The sequence below is a fragment of the Dunckerocampus dactyliophorus genome, chromosome 7 (genome assembly GCF_027744805.1).
Source record: "Dunckerocampus dactyliophorus isolate RoL2022-P2 chromosome 7, RoL_Ddac_1.1, whole genome shotgun sequence".
In the NCBI taxonomy this organism is placed as follows: domain Eukaryota; kingdom Metazoa; phylum Chordata; class Actinopteri; order Syngnathiformes; family Syngnathidae; genus Dunckerocampus; species Dunckerocampus dactyliophorus.
In genome coordinates this window covers 25,670,660-25,698,035 of record NC_072825.1, presented here as the reverse complement: position 1 = coordinate 25,698,035, position 27,376 = coordinate 25,670,660, and the positions used below count along the sequence as shown (strand labels likewise).

Here is a 27,376-nt window from a genome sequence, read left to right as displayed (position 1 = left end):
GCTCTCGTCTCCCATTGCGAAGGTCCTGTGTTCGAGCCTCGGAGTGTTCAGTCCGAAGCAGGGTGGGTTACGCTTATTCTTCTTTGACCCTGATCCACAAATGTACAGAACATTTTATTGAGTAAACAGAAGTAAAGTCAATGAAGTCACGTAAGAAACAGAGGGTGGGGGGGTTGAGAAGCGTGAAGTGCTGTGTGTGCAAGCCACCTCAAAGGAACGCTAAGTTGCTGTGGAAAGATGACAGCCTAAGCGCACTAAGAGTTATTCACTTTTCTCTTCTTCTTAAATAGTCTGGTGTGACTCCTTGGATGTTGCTTCATTTGCAGACAGAAAAATCATATAGGAATAAAAAGGATTTTGACCAGCATCTTGCCCAGACATGGCTGAAACAGACGAGCTGCCAAAGAGCCAACAAGATATTTTTGTAAGGTAATGATCTTCTTATTTATGACTTTTCAAAAAGCCAGTTTTGTAGGTTTTCATGTGAAATTATATCACGACACAAGAATTAGCATATAAAAGAAAGAAGGATAAATAGATTTCACAGATCATTTCATATTTGACCCAGTGATCTCCAAAATGAGTGTGCTGAAGGTAAAGAGAAGAAAGACAAAACCGCAAAGGTGCCCGTAGTTGGCCCCATTGAACTGGTACGTTCTCAGTCGACAATCCACTGCTCACAACCAGTGTTCAACATTTACTTTCTCCTCCTCTTTAAATGAACACAGTTCAGGTTTGCAGATCGCATTGATGTTGTACTGATGGTCTTCGGGACCTTGACGTCCATGGCCAGTGGGCTTGTGTTGCCTCTGTTGTGCATTTTGTTTGGCGACACGGTGGACCGATTTGTACTGTACACAGCAACCATCAAAACCAGTGAGTTCACCGAGATGGAAACAAATAGTTATCTGACTTAACGATGGAGAATATAATAACGCCTTATTCTTCTGTGTTTGTAGATTCCTCCATCAGAATTGTGAACAGCACCTTCGAGGAGGACATCAACGTGTAAGACGAAGATGTCCTTTTAAAATGAATGAGACACATTTGATCATTTTGCTTTTTTTTCTAAATTCCAGCCTGTGCATCTACTTCTCCATCATAGCGTCCATAATGCTGTTGGTTGCCTACATTCAGGTTGCCTTCTGGACTTTGGCAGCTGGGCGGCAGGTCAGACGCATCCGTGAGCATTTTTTCCACAGTATCATGCGACAGGACATCGGCTGGTTTGACATCAACAAGACGGGAGAGCTCAACACTCAGCTTACAGAGTGAGTAACCTGTAGATTACACACTCCGGGCCACTTTTGGAACTGCTCTTCAAACAAACTCTTGCACTTTAGACCTGTGGATAGTGTTTCCATGGGAAGCACCAGAAGGCTCAGAAGTGGTGCTGCAGCTTTAGAAAAATAAATACATTTTTTTTTAAAACATGCTAATCCAATTATAGTTACGTTTAAAGTCATATGTAATGTTTTTGTTGAAACTGAAAAAGTCTGGGTGGACAGAAAACTCCACACACCCGACACAACTTTTTCATATCCGATTCCGATATTGCAGCCTTGAATATCGTCCGATACCGATCTGATATCAACACAGCTCATACATACTTGTAATAATTATTTTGTAGTGTGAAATGTTAGAAAAAACTTGATCAAATGATATTACTCACACAGAGAAGTATAATTAGCAACAGTTGGTATTAGAAAAACTGGCCCATTTAATTCTTGATGCATTTGGTGTATAGTTTTATCCACAATATGCATCACGACATCCACATTGACGTGCTCAATGAAGCGGTCAAACCCGACATTACTCACCACCGACTGGGGCTGGCTCTTTTCTGCTGTAGCCAACGACTTTTTGCCATCTTGTGCGAGTTTCTCACGCTTTGTAAATGTGTCAAACAGAGGTGGATGTTTTAGGACGTCCTGGTGTTGTGAAAATCCTTCTTCTAATACGCAATGAGGTTGGTCGCTCCCAGGTTCTGTGCCATCACAGGAAACTTGTGCATGCCAGGTTTTGCACTCAGCTGCGACGTTCAACGAAAAACACAGCCACACGGCCGACGTCAATCCTATTCCTTGCTAAACACGCTGGATCATGTTGTTGTTGTAATCACGTGGGTCCTGCCTGCCGAGTAGAAGTGTTGCTGCTGGATAGTGCCTGGAATGGATTGCTTGTAACAGAGTGTCATTATTAGAGAGTTTAGATGCAGGCCGATCTGATGACTGATATTGGAGCGATATCCCATATCAATATCAGATCTGGACACCTCTACAAAATATGCTCCATAAAATCATGTTTTTGCGGGGAAAATGAGGCTCGACCATATTTTATTCTCTGAGCGGATTCCTATCATGACTGTGAGAATTGGAAAAAAAAAATGAGACTGTGGAGCTCCCTCCACTCCACTCCTCCAGGCAGTTCAACATATCGCTGGCATCAAAACAGGAATTCAGAAAAAATATATATTCCTAAATTTCCCCTTAGTCCATCATGAAAATTAAATGAAACGCCCATCCTACTGGCAACCTCGGCAAATGAACATAATATTTTGAGCAGATGATTGACAATGAAGGTATATGATGGGTGTTCAGTAAAAATTCCTGATCATTTTTTTAAATTTGCATGGACAGTGACATCAATAAGATCCAAGAGGGTATTGGAGACAAATTGGGGATGCTGCTGAAGTTCATTTCCACCGTCATCTTATCCCTCATTCTTGGTTTAAGCAAAGGATGGAAGCTCACTCTGGTCATCCTGGCCATCAGCCCCCTGCTGGGACTATCAGCTGCTCTTTTCAGTAAAGTAAGCTTCATCTTTGTCCAGCCTGTCATGCCTTCATCTTGAAAGCAAACCCTCTTCCTACTAAGTTTAACTTTATGTTTCTGCCCAGGTGCTGATATCATTCACTTCGAAAGAACAGGATGCCTATGCCAAAGCGGGGGTCGTGGCAGAGGAGGTGCTTTCGTCCATCAGGACAGTGTTTGCCTTCAGTGGTCAGCAAAAAGAGATTGACAGGTGTGGTAGGATGTTGTATGCTGCATGTGTTACGGGTCCAGAATATGGTACCACAATAACAAAACTCAAAATCTGTAAAGGACAGGTGTACCATAAATTCTGGTGTTTTAAGTCGCACCCACTAAATTTAGAAAAAATAAAAAACAGATGTGTACATGGGGAGCCGCACCGGACAATAAACACATGTCCATGTCATAAAATGACATATTGTGGCACGCACGAGTCCGTGAGGACCAGGTGTCTTTTTATTTGACAGGAGCCAATCATGAGCCATGAAAAAATGTACAACAAGCTTGTCAACCCATTAGAAATTGCACGCAGTCATTACTCAATATAACAGTCTGACTCACCGTGTCATCTTACAAACAACACTGAAACTGTATACCTGAGAAATATAGAAACATGTTCCAATACGAGTTTAAATTAAAAAAAAAATTTTTAAGTTTTCCCGTAGGGCCGCACAGTGGCCTAGTGGTTAGCACGCTGGCCAACACAGTAACAGCCTGGACATCGGGAAGACCTGGATTCGATTCTCCGTTGGGCATTTCTGTGTCGAGTTTGCATGTTCTCCCCGTGTGCGTGTGGGTTTTCTCCGGGTACTCCGGTTTCCTCCCACATTCCAAAAACATGCATGTTAGGTTAATTGGTGACTCTAAATTGTCCATAGGTATGAATGTGAGTGTGAATGGTTGTTTGTCTATATGTGCCCTGCGATTGGCTGGCGACCAGTCCAGGGTGTACCCTGCCTGTCGCCCGAAGTCAGCTGGGATAGGCTCCAGCATGCCCCGCGACCCTAATGAGGAGAAGCGGTATAGAAAATGGATGGATGGAAATTTTCCCGTAGTGCATTGCCTCTGAGCAAAACATTTCATTAGAGGACAAGCGGCATAGAAGATGGATGGCACTGCAATGCTGCCTCTGTCCACCAGAGGGAGGCTGACATAATTGCAGCACCCCGGCAGGCACCAATGAATGCTTTGCTTGGACGCAATGCATTATGGGAAAACTTTAATAGAGTTGTTTTTTTCCATTTTAAACTGTATTGTTTGTATATTCCTTAGGTACACCTTTTGAGTGTCAAGTTACCGTGTGATGAATTTAGTGTTCTTTGTAAGATGACACCGTGAGTCGGACTTTTATATTGACCAATGACCTCCTACGATTTGCAATCTATCTAACACATATCTGTTGTGAAGCTAAGGGATACAGCATTAGCAAATTAGCTTCTCGACGTGGTTGTAAACAACATTGTACAACTTGCGTAACCAAACATCTGAGAAATACTTGTGATTGGGCATGGCAAAGCGTGGCCGAGGAGTCTAGCCTGCTGCATCTGCCTGCCACTATTTCTGCGTTTTTTTTACATTCTTGCTACCCTCCTCACCATTGGCAGTGTTTTGGCAACCCATCACGTCCTGTCACTCCAAACATGGTTCAGCCAAGCATCGGCTCAAGAGTATGTGCTGCGCGTGGACTGTTAATGTCGAGTGGACTCGCTGATGCAGCAGCTGCATGCACAGCGGGCTTCAAGGTTTATAAACTCCTAAACTTTGCATGGAAACACACTCACAAATGATGCTCAGATTGAAGTTACAGACATGTCCGCCATCTCCTGGTGTAAAATATTAACTACAATGCAATTTTGCAATTTTGCGACATTGCCGCTATATCGGCTTTCATTATAGGGAAAAAAAATATTACCGATATTGATTTTTATGCCAATATCGGGCCGATATTATCGGACATCGTCTGCTACAATTCTGGATGTACTGTATACATGTACAGTCATAACAAATTAATCACAGAGGAAATATAATTTGTCAATGTAAATGTTTTGGTATTGGAATGGTGGGAATCGGTTGACAAATGAAAGAAAGACAGAACTTGAAAAAAATTGTCCATTCATTTCAAGTTGAATATTGTCGCAGTTAAATACACACTTACCTGACAGTGTCAATAAATGCTAAGTATTAAAGTAAAGACACACTCGTTGATTTGGATGTCTTTAGTGTATTTGTCTGCCACAATCACAATGGATCATTTGGCCAGCTGGAATCCAGCCAAGACTTGTTTTAATTAAACCAGTTGTAATTTTTGTTTTTGTTTGTATGTCATCCTCGCAGGTATCATAAGAACTTGGAGGAGGCTAAGAAAATGGGAATAAAGAAGGCAATAAGTTCAAACATTGCTATGGGCTTCACCTTCATGATGATATACCTGTCTTATGCTCTGGCCTTCTGGTATGGGAGTACGCTCGTTCTGAATAAAGAGTACAGCTTTGGAACTGTTGTTACAGTGAGTAGAAACACAGTCAGTTTTACTCCACTTAAACTAAATGGTCCAAATAGAAGTTTGAAGTTAACAATAATGCATGTGGTTTAAGGTTTTATTCGCTTTGCTTCTTGGAGTGTTTGCATTGGGGCAGATATCACCTCAGATCGAGTCCTTTGCCAGTGCTCGAGGAGCTGCATATACAGTGTACAGCATCATTGACAATGTAAAGAATTCTACATGCTCTCATCTCATCTCAGTTTTTCCCACATCTATTACATTGCAGCCTTATGCCACTGCCCTTTAACATAAGCATTAACATTTTACTCTACAGAAACCGAGCATTGACAGCTATTCGGAGCACGGCTTCAAGCCTGATTTCATTAGTGGAAACATAGAGTTCAAGAACATCCACTTTAACTACCCCTCAAGGCCAGAAGTCAAGGTAAGCTCCCCCCTGACACTGTTCTCTTTTCACACTTGTTTCACAAATAGGCTTGTGTACATATTTGAAATTTGCATAACTGTCATGCAGGTATTAAATGACATGTCCCTGAGTGTGAAGAGTGGACAGACCATGGCCTTAGTAGGAAGCAGTGGTTGTGGAAAAAGCACCACCATCCAGCTGTTGCAGAGGTTCTACGATCCTCAGGAGGGATCTGTAAGTACATATTTGTATAAAAAAAAAAAAAAGACATTTAGGGGGTATACTGCGACGTGCGTTTAGTGCGTTAGGGAGGTCTATTGAGTCTAAAGCCAGGCTTGCCTGTACAACGAAAGTGGCTCTCTTTTAAAGCCGCTATATCCCGACCAGGGTATGTCCAGACTTTCAGCTTAAAATCGGCTATGAAAGTGCCACTGTTTCACTGTTTAACTAATTCGGAGATGCCGTCACCATTTATTGAAAACCCGGTGGACCTAGGATCAAGAATAATTCGAGCAGCACTACAACGGGAGCGGGTTTTTCAAGATCGCGCTGATCCACTAGCATTCCCTGATGAAATTGTCCATCTGTAAGCGAGACAGATGGACGAGGGAACACGTTACATATTCTCACTTTTTGAGCCGAGCATCCGGGATAAAATGCAATATGAAATAGTAATTAGGCCAGTGTTAGCAGATGTGTATGTCACATCAGTCCTTGTATGAGTACTCAGCCTGTTGGTCTTTTTCTATTGCAATATTTGCTGGAGGAATAAGCACCCTGAGGTATCAATCAACTGCAATAAAACACATTTTTATTTTAACAAAAAGGAAAAAGTTGTCACAAAGGAAAAGTCGCCACAAAACATGTCAACACTGCCACCTCGTGGTCACCAACAGCATGTCTCATGAGCACACTGATGCAACTCATCAGTTGACCTAGTACTCATTTGTCACAGATAACGAGTATAATTAATTATTTCACTGATATGGCCATGAATAAACGGATTAGTGTTTTAGGTATTTGGCAATGTGAGTCACTAGCTGTCAAAAAAAGCTGTCATTGTACAGAGACAGTAGATCAGTAAAAAACACACAAACACACACATTCTATTTTAGATATCAGTCAACTATGTAAACAATATAGACCTCATTCCAAAATGAAAAGAGAGTTGTTGTACTCCTTCTCTCTACTGGCGGCGACAGAGTTGCTTTTGGCAGTCATATAATCTTTTTGAACTCCTCATAACGCTCCATAATAATTACTTGCTCATCTCACAAAGCCGAGAACCGGACTTGACAAAGCCAGATGATAGCCACCGTCGCGGTAGCGTTTAATTGTTTTGGGGGAATGTAGGTTTTGTTGAGTCACTTTCGCAGTACACCCGCTCAGTCACACTAGATAGACATGGCAGAGCAAACCAATCCATCAACAAACAAGAACATTCAGAACGTCTTCTCAAAGCTCACAAATATCTCACAAATCTCCTCATTGTAGATATCTATTGATGAACATGACATCCGTTCTCTGAATGTCCGCTACCTGCGAGAGATGATTGGAGTGGTGAGTCAAGAGCCCATCCTTTTTGCCACCACCATCGCAGAGAACATCCGATACGGCCGGCCGGATGTGACGCAGCAGGAGATAGAGCAAGCTGCCAAGGAGGCCAACGCTTACGACTTCATCATGAACCTTCCTGATGTACGACTTTATTTATGAGTAGGGGTGTCAAATGAAAGCATTAATTGTGATGAATTAATTAGTCATATATATATACACAGGTATATATATTTTAATCTCTTACATTCTGTATGCGAGTTGTCGTTTTATAAAAGCCGTTTTTTTTAGAGCTCCGGATTTGGCCTGACTAGTCTTGCCTACAGTGCCATGTTAGCAGGCCAAGCAGCAGCTAAAATGAATGGCACCAGTGTCTTCAAGCCTTCTGAATTTACTGTACATTTTAATCTCACAGATATTGAGCGATATGACACAAAGCTTAATACGTTAAACTCAAGTCACCCGGCGTGCCTCCGGAACTACAGCATCCAGACATACACAACTACAGCTACAACTACTCATCTTTGAAAGCCTACACAAGTCTGGATTTGTTATGAACCTTCAGCATAAAGATAGCATAGTCATCACTGGAAAGGTAAATGTAGCCTAGCGTTCACATCTAGCAACAGGCAGTGGGTAACTAACCTAATGCTAGTTCACAAATTTTCTTAGATTTCGATTTTTGAATTTATAGGTGCATCATTCCCAAAGACAGAATGAACCTCAGTTGAAGCCATGGGTGTTTGTCAGGAATGATGGTGTTGTGTGGTTTAGTGTATGGCAACATAACAGTGGACAGAGGAAGTAGGTTTTATGGCCGAAATCCACATATGTCGGCTTTCGGATTCTTCAACAATACGGTAAAATGCTATTTCCTTCCCATCTTGTTGTTTGCTGTGGTATCCGACAGCTGTCTACCATAGTTTAAAAGACTGAAGACTGAGAAAAACATGCAGAACCTAACAAGCATTCCAGCTTGCCGGTGTGGATTTGGGTTGTCTGATGTCATGTCCTGGAGCTCTGTGTGTTGGGCTTCTTGTGCTTGAGTTGTTGGGGGTGGAAAACACAGTCAGTCACATCCTGAAGTGGACATGGATTGGCTGTCACTGTGTTTGTGCTTGTTTAACATAGGCTGATAGGCTCCCATTGTAGTTGGGAGGGCAGGGTGAGTAGCGGCGAGTAGAGGCGAGGAGAAGTGAAAATGGAGGAGCATGTGAGAGTTGTCGACCCAACGAATGGAAAATTTACATTTCAAAAATGCCCCAATGGCTCCACTGATAAAGGTAGCGTGATGCCTTCTATGTAAAAAGTTGGCTTAACACCGAAGCAGCTCTAGTTTAGCCTCCCACATCAACGCAAATCACCAAGTCGCAAATTCGGCCACAGCTGGCGTTAGCAGCAAAGACATGAGCAATTTAACAAGCCATAGCAAAGCTTTTCGCCATGCTAAACTCGAGCAGAACACCCCACATATGAGCAAGTCTGCAACAATAATGTAATGAATTTAAGTGAAAATATCTCAAGGTAAGGACTTTTCTCTGCAATTGTTAGGTGAGATTTAAAAAGACATTAATTAGTTCAATTAATTACAGTAATAATTCATCACTCACCTACTTATAAACATATTTGTCTTCCACTTCCCAATGATGACTGTTGTCGTTGAACAGAAGTTTGAGACGCTGGTCGGGGATCGAGGGACTCAAATGAGTGGAGGACAAAAGCAGAGAATTGCAATTGCTCGGGTGCTAGTCCGTAACCCCAAAATCCTTCTGCTGGATGAGGCAACATCTGCTCTTGATGCTGAGAGTGAGAATGTTGTTCAAGCAGCACTCAACAAGGTAAAAACATACATTCAGACACATTACTGTGCTGAAATGTCTTCTAATTGTGCCTGGGCCAAGGAAGTGTACTGTGCTCATGCCACTTGTATTTTTTTTGTGCAGGCCAGACTGGGTCGCACCACCATAATTGTGGCCCATCGCCTCTCAACTATCATAAACGCTGATATCATCGCTGGCATACAAAATGGAGAGGTTGTAGAGTTGGGGACTCATAGCCAGCTTATGGAAAAACAGGGAGTCTACCACAATCTAGTCACAATGCAGGTAACATTTTCACACCACATTTGGGCGACATTTATATTTCCAGGACAATCAACCTTGTGGTTTCCTCTCATCTCCATTTTGTAGACCTTTGAAAAAGAGGAGGAGCAGTATGGAGAGAAAGATGATATGAACCCACAATCCACAACTTTCTCTGAATCATCCCCGTATAGGAGGAAGTCAATAAGAGGTTCTTCCTTTGCTGGTTCAGAGGTAAATAAAGACGAGAAAGAAAAGCTGGTGGATCCCAAGGGCAAGACAGAGGTGAGGTTGCCAAGAAGATTTAGCTAGATAGCACCAACGAGAAGAGGAATGATTCCGATCTTGCTTCTGCTTTCCCCAGTATGAAAACATTCCGCCTGCGTTGTTCCGCCAAGTGATGCGTTTCAACCTTCATGAGTGGCCTTACATTTTGCTGGGTCTCATCTCTGCCAGCATCAGTGGAACAATTCATCCTCTCTACTCTGTCATCATGTCCAAATTAATCACTGTAGGTTACAACTTGTGTCAAGCCGGATTACAGTGGAACCCTGGTTAGCGCCATTCATCCGTTCCAGAAGGTCTAACTCTAACCGAAACAGACGCTAACCAAATCAATGTTTCCCATAAGAAATCATTTACATCCAGTTAATCTGTTAATCTGCTCCGATGATCCTAGGAGCTAAGTAGTCAGGGGTTTCTATGCCCCTGGTAGGGTCACGCACGACAAACAGGTCCTAGGTGAGGGATCAGACAAAGGGTAGCTCAATAAATTTTCATTGCATGGTATAACTGCTGTTTTACCATGCACATGACAATAAAACTCTCTTGAAACTCTTGAAACTTGAAAAAACATTGGACCACGTTTTCCCTTGCCCGGACGCGGGTCACCGGGGCCCCCATCTGGAGCCAGGCCTGGAGGAGCGGCACGATGGCGAGCGTCTGGTGGCCGGGCCTACGCCCATGGTGCCCGGCCGGGCACAGCCCGATGAGACAACATGGGTCCCCCCTCCAATGAGCTCACCACTCATTGGAGGGGCCAAAGGGGTCGGGTGCAGAGTGAGCTGGGTGATAGCCGAAGGCGGGGACCTTGGCGGTCCAATCCTCAGCTACAGAAACTAGCTCTAGGGACATGGAATGTCACCTCTCTGGTAGGGAAAGAGCCTGAGCTGGTGCATGAGGTTGAGAGGTTCCGGCTAGATATAGTCGGACTCACCTCAACGCACAGCAAGGGCTCTGGAACCAGTCCTCTTGAGAGGGGTTGGACCTTGTTCCACTCTGGCGTTGCCAGCAGTGAGAGGCGACGGGCAGGGGTGGCAATTCTTGTTGCGCCCCGGCTTGTGGCCGGCATGTTGGAGTTTAACCCGGTGAACGAGAGGGTAGTTTCCCTCCGCCTTCGAGTGGGCAGACGGGTCCTGACTGTTGTTTGTGCTTATGCACCAAACAGCAGTTCAGATAACCCACCTTTTTTTGGAGTCTCTAGAGGAAGTACTGGAGAGTGCTCCCTCAGGCGATTCCCTTGTTCTGCTGGGGGACTTCAATGCTCATGTTGGCAGCGACAGTGAGACCTGGAGAGGCAAGATTGGGAGGAACGGCCCCCCTGATCTGAACCCGAGCGGTGCTTTGTTATTGGACTTCTGTGCTCGTCACAGATTGTCGATAACAAACACAATGTTCAAGCATAAGGGTGTCCACATGTGCACTTGGCACCAGGACACCCTAGGCCGCACTTCCATGATTGACTTTGTGGTCGTATCATCGGACTTGCGGCCATATGTTTTGGACACTCGGGTGAAGAGAGGGGCGGAGCTGTCAACTGATCACCACCTGGTGGTAAGTTGGCTCTGATGGTGGGGGAGGATGCCGGTCAGACCTGGCAGGCCCAAACGTATTGTGAGGGTCTGCTGGGAACGAGTGGCAGAGTCCCCTGTCCCACCCCAGAAGTGCTTCGGGGGTGGATGAGATCCGCCCGGAGTTCCTTAAGGCCATGGATGCTGTAGGCATGTCTTGGTTGACACGACTCTGCAGCATCGCATGGACATCAGGGGCAGTACCTCTGGATTGGCAGACCGGGGTGGTGGTTCCCCTTTTTAAGAAGGGGGACCGGAGGGTGTGTTCCAACTATCGTGGAATCACACTCCTCAGCCTCCCTGGTAAGGTCTATTCAGGGGTTCTGCAGAGGAGGATCCGCCGGATAGTTGAATCTCGGATTCAGGAGGAGCAGTGTGGTTTTCGTCCTGGTCGTGGAACTGTGGACCAGCTCTACACTCTCAGCAGGGTCCTTGAGGGTGCATGGGAGTTTGCCCAACCAGTCTACATGTGTTTTGTGGACTTGGAGAAGGCATTCGACCGTGTTCCTTGAGGAATTTTGTGGGGAGTACTCCGGGAGTATAGGGTATCGGACCAGCTAATTCAAGCTGTTCGTTCCCTGTATGACCGGTGTCAGAGTTTGGTTCGCATTGCCGGCAGGTGTTCAGGACAAGTCCGACCGGTAGATGGCCTCGGGGAAGACCAGGACACATTGGAGAGACTATGTTTCCCAATTGGCCTGGGAATGCCTCGGGATCCGCCGGGAAGAGCTGGACAAAGGGGCCGCGGAGAGGAAAATCTGGGCCTCCCTGCTTAGGCTGTTGCCCCCGCGACCCGATCTCGGATGAGCAGTAGAAGATGGATGGATGGATGGAATAATCTGTTACAGAAAGCCAAAAATGTGAAGTTACAATAATAGCTTTACATACAGAAAACAATTCTAAAAGGTATAGAAACGATGAATGAAAGGGATACATGAACATTTAAAGCAAAACTAGGCTTTTTTTGGAATTTTGCCCATCTAAAACTAGTTAGTATGAACCAGGTAACACCGCACGTCATGGGAGGTACCTATGACGCCCTAACAAAAAAACAAAAACATTTCCGTAACTGACCTGTATATTAACCAAGCTACAGCAGTGTTGTTATTGCATCAAATAACAAAAAAAATTTGATTTATTTGGCAGAGTAACATGACGCCTCGCTAGCCGCTAATGTCAGCGTCACTCACAGTGCCTTAAGCCACTGCAATGGGACAGATGTTCGGGACTGGCTCTCAATTTCGCTACGAAGACTCAACAAGATGCTCGTTTGCTGTCAGCATTTTTTACCTGAGGACTGGAGTACAAGTCTTGTGCTGGAAGACACAGCCATCCCTATTAGAGCGGACGTTGTGTCATCGCTGTTTCTATGCTGCTGTTGTTGACGGAAGTAGCGTTAGCTCCTATGAGCTTTGTCACATCAATGCGCATCGGAAAGAAGTTTCAGTATTGTTTTAAATAATCAAACTTAGTCAAGATACTGTAAGTATTACATGTTTTCATCAATGTACTTGATGCATGATCACAGCATGTATATAAAACCATAAAAAGTTAGATTTCTTTTTAGAGGGCTTCATAGTCGAAATAGGTACATCCCATGACAGGCAATGTTAGCTGGCACATGCTAACTTGTTTTCTCTCGTTAGAAGGCACAGAAAAGGCAAATAAATATGTGTTTATGTTTCACATAAGGATTGTGGATGATGGGCAAACATTTTTTAAAAAGTGAAGTTTTGCTTTACTTTGAAGTTTTCCTTTTACTTTCACCTTCATTGAAGACATGACTTTTCCCCAAAACACAATGTGGCAGCAAGAGCAACACATCACAACCTTCATGTTGTGCTATTCTTTAATTCAGTAGAAATCCAGCAGTGTTTTCTCACCTCAATAACCTAAAATGGAGCCATAGAAAGTTGTGAATGCCAACATTTGAAAAAGAAGGTAAGAAATGTTACTGAATTCAAGAAATAACAAATGGCAAAACAAGAAGGTGGTGTCTGTGTTGATCTCGCTGCCACATCTTAGGGAGCAAACACGTCTTCAACAGAAAAACATGTTTTGAGAGTCATCTTCTGATGACAAAGACGGGCAAGGGAGCTGACGTCTGGTTCCTGTTTCCATGCATTAGCAAGCTAATAGGCTGCTAACAAGGACGTTTTATGATAAATATACATTAAGGTCACAGTTAGACTCACGCAGTGTATTAACAAAACAAGAAGATGCTAACGGGAATGTACGCAAACCGAGGCAAAACACGGTAACCGGGGCGTATGCTAACTCAGGTTCCACTGCACTTGATTTTTGGAGGCAAAAACATTTATTTTAAGACTAGTCTTCCAATCTTTCAGGTGTTTGCTGAGCCTGATCAGGAAATTGTCAAAAAAGAAACAGAATTCCTTTCCCTTATGTTTGCGGTGCTTGGATGTGTATCTTTTTTCGCCGTGTTTCTAAGGGTAAGCATACTCACATTAACACATACTGTACTTGCTACTCCAACTGCAAAAGATAAATTCAACAAGGACATGACAACTCAGAACACTATCTATTCATGGAGCCGATCTGGCCTCATGAGCGTACTCAATCATGCCCAGGCACAGTACGTTTTTCTTTATTTGGCATGATTGAAAGAGGTAGGCCGGGGGCAGGCGTGGTTCCAGAAACATACACATGCATGCGTGCAACGTGTTGGAGTCATTGAATGACTGTGATGTGATCGCTCCATGCAAATTCTTAATAATAGCCAACACAATTCATAATAGAAATACACGATAAAGACTCAAAATAATCCAAAAGTCAAACCCAAAGCACACTTGCTCGTCCATTTGTGTGCATAATAAAGGTGAGGGAAATTCAGGGAAATTGTAGTAAAAATTAGAATAGATGTGACGCCAAACTTGAACGCTCGAATGCTCAGTGTGAGCTCAAGCCAGTAGGGGCCAGTAGAGGGTGCGGGAATCGGTGCAGCTGGTCTAGTGTGAGTATTTCCTTAGGTCAAATCTGGACTGATCCCCAACCAATCACATCATCTTGCATACATATGACGTCTACATTTTTTTTGGTACCAATGAAACAGATTCACACTGTGATGCATTGCAATGTGAACATTCGGTTTGGAGCAGTCAAAGCATTCATGTCAATGTCCAAGTGTGCCTGTCTCTGTCACTTCACCCACACAGGGTTTCTGTTTTGGTAAATCTGGAGAGATGCTAACCATGAAACTGAGACTTGCATCTTTCAAGGCATTGATGAGGCAGGTAAGTGGAACAACAACGTCTTCAGAGACATTATAGCGCCTGCAGGGTTTTCGGAAGTATAGTTTACCGATGCTGTGTGTCAAATTGAATAAGTTTGTCAGTAAACTTCAATAAGTCAAATTACTGGTAAATTTCATCCAGTCAGCCATTTTCATTGGTGATGGTGGAGGCCGCAAACTTCCCTGTCTCAAGTTCAACAGAGGGGACGCTGAGGGGATACAGGCCACCGTTTAATAGAATGTCCTTGATTGGCCTGACGAACTCCTCTCGGAAATTTGTTTACTTTTTATCTCTTTTAGGACCTCGGCTGGTTTGATGACCCAAAAAACAGCGTTGGTGTGCTCACAACAAGGCTGGCCTCAGACACCGCTAAAGTACAAGGGGTAATGTATGCCACTTGTCTTACTTCAAGACTTGGATCAAATTGTTGGTATGCTTTGTGAAAAAATGAAAAACCCACAATGGTCAGTGAAATAACTTGAAACTGACAAAAGTAATAATTAAAAAAATAATAATATGTACACTAAGTCCCCTACTAACGAACATCCGACGTGCGAACATTCGAAGATACTGTACGAACACAAGCCGACTAGTCTATATTTTCATGTGTTTTGCCTTATAAGTCCATATTTATACTGCTACATGCTTGACCAGCAGAGGGCACTGTGACACTGCTAATGGGACCAACAGAACAAGAGGAGGAGGAGGGGAAGAGAGAGAAAGCTACATTTTAGCTGTATGATGCAACCCGGACAGAGCGTGTGATTAAAGTTTATGAAGAGTTAATAGGCCTGATTAATTCTACACCACCCACAGAACACTACCTCTTTTAGAAGAGTCTAATGTCGACGATTTGTCCTTTTTTTTTTTCCAATAACTCCTCCTCCTCCACGACGTATGCTCGACCACTCCTCTTCAAAGGTCAATAACATTTATCATTACGTATTATCATTTTTATTAGTGTTTTTTCATTAATTATCCTCGTTTAATATTACTACTGCATCCAAACTCATATTTACACACATACACATATACTGTATATGTATACACGTACATGTAGTACCTATATCATTGGTAATATTACCTTTTCCCCGATTTAAGAACAATTCGACATAAGAACGGTTGTCTGGAACCAATTGTGTCCGTTAGTTGGGGACTTAGTGTATATTGACAAGCTACACAACGTTTGGGTTTGGAGGACAAATCTGGTGTTTTTTTGGCAAGTCACATTAGCTCTGTGTTGACAGACGCAAAATTGAAGGATACTGTACCCACTGTGAAACATGGAGGAGACTGTCTTAAAGGGATAGTTCAGATTTTTTGACATGAAGTTGTATGACATCCCCATCAGCAGTGTACTCAATCAACAGTGACTAACCCCCCAACTTGGTCCCGCGAGTCCAGTTCTGGTCGGATTTCCGTGACGAGAAAACGTCAGCTCAGTTGCTGGGTCATTTAAGTAAAGAGTTTGGCTTCTCAAAACAATACGTTCAAAAGAGTAATACATTTGTGTCATAAAAATGCCTCCTCGAAAAACTTAGACCTCACAAATCGCTTGGCGTTATATTTGTCTCCCGCCGTATCCACGCGCGCTGTCGCCTCTCCATTCTTGTGTATGTGATAAAGATGCTCGCATCTTTTTCCGCAGCCAGCGGAGCGCCGCAGCCATCTTGTGTATGTGTGTTCCACAGCGGAAGAAGATGCTGTTAGTAACTCATCATAATGCCCAAAGCGATGTCTTCTAGTCAGAAATTCCCTCTCCCACACTGTCCATACACTTACCTTTCTTTTCTGCAATGAGAGCTTCTTCTCTCATCTTCTCCCTTGTAGGTCCCTTGCAAATAGAGGAATTAATGAAGCTCGCAGGACAAAGTAGGACGAAATAATGCCACAACTGTTACACGGATACGGGAAGTGGTGGTAACAATGCATGCCCATGTCCCGTGTGAATCGCACGTACTATGTCATGCTAGATGTAAACAGTACGTGACTTAGTTGTAAATAAATCGTGCAGAAGAGTGGCATTTTGTGGCATTTCCAGTCACAAATTGCCAAGTGTATAAACAGTGCACAAACTAGGGCTGGGCAACATATCCATATTAATATGTCAATATTTATTTTAAGCACAATATAAAAAACAACCACATCGCACATATCGAGATAGACTGGATTTGCGCTGCATCTCTCTGCGTCTTCCTCTTGGATGAAAATGGAGTGTTAGGAAACGGCTAAGCCGTGAACTGGATTCCAAAGCAGAGACAAGCAGTAAGTAACCAAAAGTTTATTCTAACAAAGGGTTCCAAGTTATGGAAAAATATACAACAAAAACCACAAAGTACAACCGAAAACACCTGGAGCTAATCACAGGGAAAAACGAGAAAACTGAGGGTGCTGCGGAAAAACTAGCAGAGAGGAAAAAGGTACAAAATACAAAAAGCTGCACAAAACAATCGTCAGAGCAAGAACTGAAAACGCTGCTGAACAATCAAGCAGGAACTGGTATATGAAACTCACCGCTGCAGGGAACCACACAACTGAAGGGAGGAAAAGGCATACAAGAAAAGCACGGTCAGAGAGTAACAATACGGGATACGAGATGCTGGAAAGAGCAAGTAGCTGGCGAAGGCTTGGCAACAATCTGGCACTGGCTTGGAGTCTGGCTGCAGCTTAAGTAGGCAGCTCCTAATCGTCTGCAGGTGTGCTTAATCAATCCCACCTGCAACCTCAGAGGTGTGCTGTAACGAGAGACAGCCAGAGGGCAGCAGAGCAGCACACAGAACCTGACATGGAGGACGCAACATCATCTGCGATGGAAGAATTAGTCAGCAACGAAAGAGCAGCGGCTCAGTAATTTGGAGGTAGGGCCTACTTTGGATTCAGAGCATAAAAAAAATCTTAAAATCTGGCACAAACGCCAATATGAGGAATGTGTGAAGCTGCGCGCTGGCTGCACAACTCCGCCACAACACAAAGCTCACTGCTTCTTTTTCCTGTTGCGTTCCTCATGAAAGGAGAAGCAACAAGTGGTGTGTTTTTATAAGGTGGTGTCCTATCATGGTCCCTGTTGCAACAGTGAAACAAACGGCTTTAAAAACCTGCTGAAAACAATAGACTCGCGATGTCCAGCGAGCTTCGCAGTCACAATTATTTAGCACGACAAGCTCTACCACAAATGTACAAGGAAGTTAGACATTTGCTAAGCCTGATGCATTTGACAGGTTGGTGTTCCTGGCACAAAATAAGGACAGGCTTGTGTCTTCTAAAAATTTTTAACTAAAAAATAACACAGTTCAATTTCATTCATATTTTGTTCTTTTGTGCTTTTGTTATTAGCTGAGGATTTAAGCATAGTTAAAGGTTTGTTACAAAAAAGATTAGATTTGACTTTTTCTATATTTTTTTAAAAAGAGAATGGCCTACTTTATTTTAGCGGCTGTTTTTGGATAAGAGTTTTTTTTTATGTGCCTCTTGCACGAAGCTTTAAAAGTTCAAAAAACGTCCTCATGTTAAGTATTTATTTTAATAAAACAACTGGACACGCATATTTGGCTTTGACTTTGTCTAAATTCACTTTGCAGAAAAAATATGATATGTTTCGTGTGTCAATATTCAACCTAACTATATTGGGATATGAGTTTTGGTCCATATCGCCCAGCCCTAGTGTAAACTAGTCTTCGACCTTTTCAGGCGTGCCATCTAAATGACACGCGAGGTGCGGACAAGGTGGAGGCAAAATGCCTGCAAGTGTAAACACTGCTTAAGGCCGCTGTAAGGCTGCTTTGCTGACACTGGGTGTCTTTAACCTGTGGAGGGTGCAATGAAATCTCAAAATGGTCAAGGCATTCTGAAGCCAAATGTGTTTCCCAATGTCAAAATATCATGATCATGATCATGTGAACTGTACTACATAAAAATGTGATGTATAAGCGGTAATGTATATAATGTATTTGTATTCATGTGTATGCTGAGGTTGATGTTCATGAAGCAGTGGTGTTAGTACAGCAAGCGTGGTTGTTTCGTTGCCAGAGCAGTTTGTGTTCTAATCAAATCTTCCTATTTAATCTCTCTATCTCCATGTTCTGCTTCTTCCTACCCCCCGTTAACCCCTTCACTCTTCACTTTCCTTTTTTCCAACATTCTCCAACCATTTTTCCACATCTCCTTAAATTTCTGCACGTGTTGAACACTCAAGGAACCACCCTCAGAAACCGAAAATCATTGACTCAAGTTTGTCAACAGTCATCATGGAAAGATCCAAATTATGGCGTTATGCATTCCCTCCTGAGATCCATTTGAATAACTTTCTCCTGTATTAAATTTGATTGAACAGTGACACATTTTAAAAACCCAGTGTTGGATAATATGAATGGATATTAGAAGCCCACAACTCCCAGTAAGAACAATCAGTAAATAAGGAATACAAGATTATCGAAACAGAACACTTCAACTCCCACGGGGCGCTGAAATTACTTTCGTTTGTCCCATAACACATTGGTCCTCTGGCTCAGACAATTTTGTTCAGGTAGAGGTGGACATTACTTCCAGGGCGTCCCCACCAACGTCCTCACGGGAGAACAACAAACCCACGACTGTTCCACCAGGGAACTGTTAACTATATTTGTACAAACATCAACCCATTGTTCAAACTTATTTGTACTGACTACTGACTGACTAGGAGTACTTACAACTACTACAAGAGTTTAATAACTGTCTGTGAACGGCGTTGCTTCGACCGAAATGGCTGAATCAGTCAATTTTTACTAACATGTACCTTTTCCCATGCACTGTTTTATCATATTTACATTGTCTACCAAAAGATGTTTGAATGGTCACCTTGGCACCGATTTGTGGCCCACTGGCGTAGCTGTCGACCAAAAGTGGTTGACCTTGTTGATCAAGTCCTCCCCTGGCCCCTCGAGGAGCTGGCCATGGGTTGACTGGACAGTTCTGTCGAATGTGTCCAGGCTGTTGGCATCCCCAACAGCATTTTGGAAAGGCTTGTGAAGGAGGGACTTGTTGCTGGAACTTCCTCTTTGGTTTGCTGCTTTGTTTCATATGAGATGGTCTATTTCAGGAGCTTGAGTTGCTTTTTGTTGCAGGACGTATACATTGATAATAGGCGTTTGGACTGGTGACGCTGGTCCGGACGCAAATGGTGGAGCTGGAGGTGATAGGACAAATGTTTCCACACTCGTCTTAACGTTCAAAACTGAGGCTTGACCTTTCTTTGTTTTTCATAAACTCTGTTTTCTCATTTAGCTTTACTGTAGAAATGCCTAACTCTTACTTTTCCTAAACATTTCCCCTTCATTTTTGAACAGGTTTATGATTTCTAATTCATTGTCTCTCTTTTTTTTGTCTCTTGCTACTTTTGTCTTGTCTACTTTATAATCCCTAACTCGAAGTTCCATAACCTCACACAAACGTCAAATGGTCCACCTTCAGGCCAACTTTGAGTGGGTATTTTAACCCTAAAATGATCACTGGAGTAATAGCCCTTTCCAGTGTTTCAAAATGTAAAACAGAGATTAAAATAGAGTAAATATCTGAATTGATTTTTGACAAAATTAACTGTAACTTGGAATGCTAATTTGACCACCCAATATTAGTTATTGTCATCAATTAAGCTTAATTTGATGAATGTTTATTTTGAATTTACTACAAAATTTAATCGCTATGCACGAGTGTTACACACTAAAGTATTTATTTTTATATTTTATGTATCTGTGTAGGCTCTCAGTCGTACAGGAGTTGTCCATCGAGGGAAAGGCTTCTTGAGACGTCATCTGTACTTCTGTGAAGAAGGAGTAAAGGAAGCTATTTTTGTCAAACAACAGAACCCATCATTGAATCGGAATGGTGGTTTGAGGTTTAATTTGGACCCTGTGTTCAGCAGGTTACTGAGACCAAAACCCACAGCTCTTAGTCATGCAAATGAGGTGGAGCCAGGGCCAAGCCAGAACAATAGATGCTAACGAGCCAGTATCAGAGTCGTTCATACCCAACCTAGGGAGCGACACTTCCCTTTTATCGGAAGTGCTAATAGCAGGAGAGGATTATACCACTACTCCGCCCAGGCTTAGTGTAAGGAACCAATAGGAGGAGGGTGCTGGCACACCAATTCCGCCCACTCTTACTGTATTTAAGGCCTAGCCTACCAGCACTTATTAGTTCACTGACGAAGCTCTTCGGATTAGGAGCGAAACGTCCGACACCTTCTTCACGGAAGTACAGATGACGTCTCAAGAAGCCTTTCCCTCGATATATTTTATGTACCGTAAGTCTCAAATTAATTTTAGTTTATAAACTCCTGAAACCACTTTTCTTCCATTCTCCTTTTTTTCCCCTAAACACGATACATATAGGTAATGGTAATGGTATATGGTATATGGTAATGTATATGGTAATGGCCATATGTATTACCATACATATGGTAATACACGTCTGAGACTAACATGAAGTTTTCATAAATACAACCCAATTTGAAATTATAGCTTGCAGTAAGACTCCTGCCTCCATGATACACTCCTGATCAAAATCTTAACACCAGTTGAAAATTGCTAGAAGTTTCATTTTGCACATTTGGATCTTCATGAGGTTTTGAGTAGAGCTACAAGATGCAAAAGCAAGAAGGGGGAGTGAGACAAAAAACATTTGGAACTTGTAATTTAAACCCCTTCCAAAAAATGAAGTAGGTTGTTTATCAGGTGATCAAAAGTTTTAGACCACAGGCTACAAAAGCCAAAATCTGTTCACAATTGTCATTTTCTGTCAGGCATTCACACTGTCATGCCCTCCTAATGGCTAAAGCTAAGAAGCTTTCTCTTTTTCAACGGGGTTGGATTGTCGAGCTGCGTAACCAAGGCCTCTCACAGCGTGCCATTGCTGCTGAGGTTGGGAGCAGTAAGGCAGTTTTTCTACTTTTTTTGACAGCTTCAAAGGTGAAAATTGGAAAGAATTCCAGACCGTACACATATCATCTGAGTTGGCCATCTTGTTGCCATACTCTGATATCATTATTGGCAGAAAACCCCATAGCAATATGAACAATTTCATTTTTATAGCAATATTGGCCGACGGACATCCCTATTTATTATGCATCACTTGTTTGCTAATAGCTAATGCTATTTGCTAGCTCGTACTGTATATGGGAGTTCCAATGTAAATTAGCATATAGTTATCACATTTGTTGTAATTCACTTCATTTAGGTTCAATGTCACAGAGAAATTATTATTATGATTATTCTTGTGTAAGTCATAATTGACATGCTTTATTTCCGTGTCCAGTTTTCATAGTAAAAACGCTGAGCTGACATGGAACTCAACTGGAGTCTTCATTGAGAACATGTTATCTGTCTGCTGACTTTGCAAGTAGAGCCCAAACGATATCGGGAGTAGAACAACTGCCCCTTGCACCTTGCATGCCCCGCTCTTTGAGAACCACAGATTGAAATCCAATTGAAAACCCTTGGAAAGAAGCTGAAACATGCACTTTGGAGAAGGCACCCATCACACCAGATGGAGCAGTTTGGGCATGGGGGGTGGGCCAAAATACCTGTCAAGAGGTGGAGGAGTCTCACTGAGGGTTACAGAAAGCACTTGATTGCAGTATTTCAAAAGGTTATCACTACTTTTGTCAATTTCCAATTATTTCAGAGGTGTGTTTTTCCTTCTTTGGTGTAAGGGTACCAACAATTTCAACCATGTGTCTGTATGCAATGTTCTTTTACCACACTAGTTAGCCCCTTTTGTCTCTGCTCAGGTTACAGGTCAATGTTTGGCCACAGTGGTCCAGAGTATGGTCAACATGGGCACTGGTCTGATTCTTGGCTTTGTGTATGGCTGGGAGCTGACTCTGTTATTACTAGTCATAGTGCCCATCATGATCATGAGCGGAACGTTCAGGATGAAGGCTATGACTGGGCAAGTTGTAGAGGACAAGAAGGAGCTGGAGAAAGCTGGAAAGGTGAGGAGTGACCTACCATCATTCTGCTCAAGTCCATCATTCTGCAAGTGTGATGTGTTCATGGTGTGTCCCATCAGATTTTTACAGAAGCCATCGAGAACATTCGTACTGTTGCATCTCTCACCAGGGAGCCCGACTTTGAATCTTTGTACTCCAATACCCTCCAAATGCCATACAAGTATGTGATCCATGATCACATGCCCGTAATATTTAAAATGCTTAGAGAGAGCTTTTTGATGGTTCCCTCTTTCTCTCTCTGCAGAAGCTCCCAGAAACAAGCCCACGTGCAGGGTTTGCTCTTTTCTTTGACCATGTCCTTGGTCTACTTTACTTATGCAGCATATTTCCGGTTTGGAGCTTGGCTCATGGCCCACAGACAAATGAGCATCGACGGAGTTTTCTTGTGAGTTTCTTGTTAGTCTAGAATGAGGCTTTATGATTTTTACAGCAGCAAATAACATATTTTAGATAGATCACAAAGTAGCAAGATACGATTCCACAAAGTTGCCAATATTGTAAGCGCATTGCATTGATATTTTGTCCCACAAGTAATTCATGTTAAAATTGTCATGAAGGGTGCATCGACACCTGCTTCCAAGATATTTGATTCATCAAATGATTTGACTTCTTTTGTCAGGGTGTTTATAGCCGTTGTGTATGGTGCTATATCTGTTGGAGAGGCTACTTCCTTTGCTCCAAACTATGCCAGCGCCAGGCTGTCTGCAGCTCACATTTTGATGCTTCTGAACAGAAAGCCTGCGATTGATAATCTCTCACAGGAGGGACAGTCATTGGTGAGCTATAACAATCCTCACATGCAAGCACTGTTTAGATTTCTTAATACGTTTTCTGTCTCCTGCTTTAAATTCCAGGACAAATTTGATGGTAATGTGCAATTTGAGGGTGTAAAGTTTAATTACCCCTCGCGTCCTAATGTGCCCATCCTGCGAGGGCTGACTCTAAGGTTGAGCAAAGGAAAGACACTGGCCCTGGTAGGAAGCAGTGGCTGTGGAAAAAGCACAACCATACAACTTCTGGAGAGGTTCTACGACACCGCACATGGGACAGTGGTGAGAAGACAAATCTCGCAATCCCTTGTTTATCGCAGTTAATTGGTTCCAGACCTGACAGTGATAAGTGAATTTCCGTGAAGTAGGATTCCTTATTTTGTGCGTGCTTGACGCCAGTGTTTCCAGGAGGCTAGTGGGAATGTTGCTCTAGGTGGTGAAGATGGCTTCACGGAGGGCATCCACTGTTTGGAACTGATGTCCATTTTTGTAAACTTCCTTTTCCATCCATCCCCAAATGTTCTCAATTGGATTTAAATCAGGCGAACACGCAGGATGGTCCAAAAGAGTGAGCTTATTCCTCTTGAAGAAGTCCTTTTTCAGGCGGGCATTGTGAACTGCAGCGTGGTCCTGTTGAAAAAGCCAGTCATTACCACACAGACGAGGGCCCTCAGCCATCAGAGATGCCCCTTCACAGTCATGAGGGATGCCCCCTTCAACATCTCCACATAGCCAGCTACCGTTTGACACCCCTGCACAACCTGAAGCTCCACTGTTCTATCAAAGGAAAAAGCAGCCCAGATCATGATGGCGCCCCCTCCACCGTGCCGTGTAGAAAACACCTCAGGTGGGATCTCCTTGTCATGCCAGTAACGTTGGAGGCCATCTGGACCGTCAAGGTTCCATTTTTTTCATCAGAGAATAAAACTTTCTTCCGCCTTTCAATGTCCCATGTTTGGTGCTTTCTTGCAAATTCAAAATGGGCAATTTTATGCCGTTGAAGGAGACGAGGCCTTTGAAGACCTTTTTTCTTCTTAAAATCCTTCTCACGCAGATGGCGTCTGATGGTTATTGGACTTCGCTCTGCACCATCAACAACCCACATTTGGGCCGAGAATCGTCCTGTTTCTTGATGGACACCCAATCGGCTGGTGAACCGCTTGACTTTTTTGTTGCATAACCCTCAGGATCTTTGAATATGTTTCAAATGACCGACTTACTGCGTCCGACCTCAGCAGCAATGGTCCGCTGAGAGAGGCCTTACTTATGCAGGCTCAACGGCATTCAAAGAGAGAATTTTTTTTTTTTTGCCTTTGCCATCAAGAGAGCCTGACAGTGTGAATACCTGACAGAAAATGACATTCAATCCACATTTTTGCCAAGATTTTGGCTTTTAAAAGCTGTGGTTTTAAAACTTTTGATCAGCTGATCAACAGCCTATTTCACTTGAATCGTTGTTTGCAATACGTTGGTCCCTGAAAAGATGTCTCACTCCCATCTCTTCGTTATGCAATTTGAAGCTCTGTTTCAAAGATCCAACGGTGCATCATGTCAATTTCTTGCAATTTTTCAACAGGAAGTGACGTCGGGGGTTCAGAGTTGACGTTTAACTTTGCAAGGGTTACGGCCGCAGCAGTAACCCGTGCTATTATGATGATGATTATTATTGTGTCTGTTGTGAGATAATTCAAACCAAATTGTTATTATTTCTATTTATTATAGTATTATTAATATTTTATATATTATATATAAATATAATATAATATATTTGTTTTATTGTTGTTAGTTATTATTATTGTATATTTTATTATATTATTGTTATGCTTTAAAAAAACTTTTTTTTTTTACTAATAATAGTCTGCATTCTACAGAGCCTCCTTGGACAGTGCTCCCAACCGTGTTTGTCTTGTGTACCCCCAAAACCTTTTTGGCATACCATAAATTCCTTGGACCACATAACTTCACTGTGGCTTAAGACTTGCTTAATTGCTCTGGCTTATCGCTCTGGCTTAATTGACAACTTTGTGATTTGTTCTTCCAGATGCTTGATTCCAAGAATGTCAAAGACCTGAACATCCACTCGATGAGATCCCAGATAGGTATTGTGTCACAGGAGCCTGTGCTGTTTGACCGCAGCTTGGCTGAAAACATCGCCTACGGGGACAACAGTCGCACTGTAACCATGGAGGAGATTAAGGCGGCTGCTGAGGCAGCCAACATTCACAGCTTCATTGAAAACCTGCCACAGGTAATCAGTGTTCTGTGGAATCCTGCTCTTGATTCATGCTTACCGTGTCATGTAAGCTTCATTTACCCGTGTTTGGAGAATCTGACCATTCCATTTCACTTTTATTTACAAGGGAAACATAATTTTCAGCAAAAGCATCCCAGTCATTTCAAAATGAATCCCCATAAAACCAAAGGTTCTGGACTTTATTGATGATTTGGGCAAAGGCTAATGTTACTCTCTCTGTGCTTGCCTGAGCAGAAGTATGACACTCAGGCAGGGGATAAGGGCACCCAGCTGTCAGGTGGTCAGAAACAACGAATAGCCATAGCCCGAGCCATCCTCCGTAACCCCAAACTGTTACTTCTGGATGAGGCCACATCTGCGCTTGACGCTGAGAGTGAGAAGGTGGGGCTTTTCCTTCTTTTCTGGGATAACTCAGATTTGCCTGTCTCATTTGTATAACTATTTTCCTCTAAAGGTGGTGCAAGAGGCGTTGGACAGAGCAAGGCAGGGGAGGACGTGTATCATCATTGCTCACCGTCTGTCCACCGTACAAAACGCAGACTGCATTGCTGTCATTCGGGGAGGGGAGGTGGTCGAACAAGGGACACATCACCAGCTGTTAGCCAGAAAGGGAATCTATCACATGCTGGTCACTACCCAGATGGGTCATGGAAGGGAATGAGAAGGCCCAAAAGAAATTCATTGAATGGACAATCCTGGCATGAGTAGGTGAGGTACAGGATTGACCACTAGCCCTCACCCCTTGGATGAATTGACAAAAACTTACCAGAAGAGTGACAGTTACTACAGCTGCAATTTTCTTCCATATACAGTCGTCCCTCGCTACATCGCGGTTCAAACATAGCTCCCTCACTCTACTGCGGCTCGTCAAAAATCAATTAATAAATGATCGCTGTTTCGTGGTTCACTGTGGCCTATTATTCGTCAAAAATATTGAAAGACAAGTCATATGCAGTATTCTGGTCACTGGGCGTCAGTCATGACACAAAACATCGATGAGGCATGACATGACATGACATGACATGACATGACATGACATGACATTACCTTCACACTGCATGTAGTCAGCCACTGCATGTCTGACATGACATAGTGAATAGTTCCTCTCATTCCATGTGGAAGTGGTTTTAGCTTCTTTGTTCTTCTTCCCGACTCTGTTTGAAACACTTTCTTAGGTGTACAATAAATAAATTGGATGCTAACAAGTTAGCTCACTGGCATGTTATGCTTAAAGCCGTGGCCGGCTCTTGTGTACCTGCAGTGATCCCGGAGCCTGAGCATTAGCAATGTGGTGTAAACAAACAATAATAGGAGTGTGAAGGTGAGCATACTGTAGCAGTGTTATTTCATGTCTACAGGGCTCTAATAATGGTTAAAAAATGTAAAAAAAAAACAAAAAAAAAACATATTTACAAAGTCATAAACAGGTTTCCATGCTGTAACTACAAAATTATTCCATTTATTAATATTGAATCCTACTTTGCGGAAATGTGCTTATCGCAGTCGGGTATGGAACCAATGAACTGCAATAAACGAGGGACGACTGCATAGTAGTATCATAGTAGCCAAGATAAAAAACAGGTGGTCCTGGGTTTACAACATTCTCACGTTTTGAAGAGTTGTGGTTACAAACGTCATCAAAATACGCAGCTACACTGAGGAAGAATAACATTGCTTCTTAGTTACACGGCCATACTTGAAACAAGCCCGAATGATGTTAAAATGATACTGTACGTGTGACGTTTGTCAGTGGCCTTCCTTCGCCCTCTATTCTGCTCTAGTTCCTGCCTTCTCCCGGCCTGTGTTTTTTCTTGCAGTTACACCTTGAGCGGGCTGGAGGCGGGGACGCTGGGCACACCTGTAGCTGATTACTCACCATCCATTTAAGCTGACTGCTTGCAGCTGGA

At 43.0% G+C, this 27,376-nt stretch overlaps 1 pseudogene; it reads left to right on the top strand.

Moving 5' to 3' along the window:
• Positions 1–379: 379 nt before the first annotated feature.
• Positions 380–26,130, top strand: LOC129185281 (ATP-dependent translocase ABCB1-like; annotated as a pseudogene).
• Positions 26,131–27,376: the final 1,246 nt, after the last annotated feature.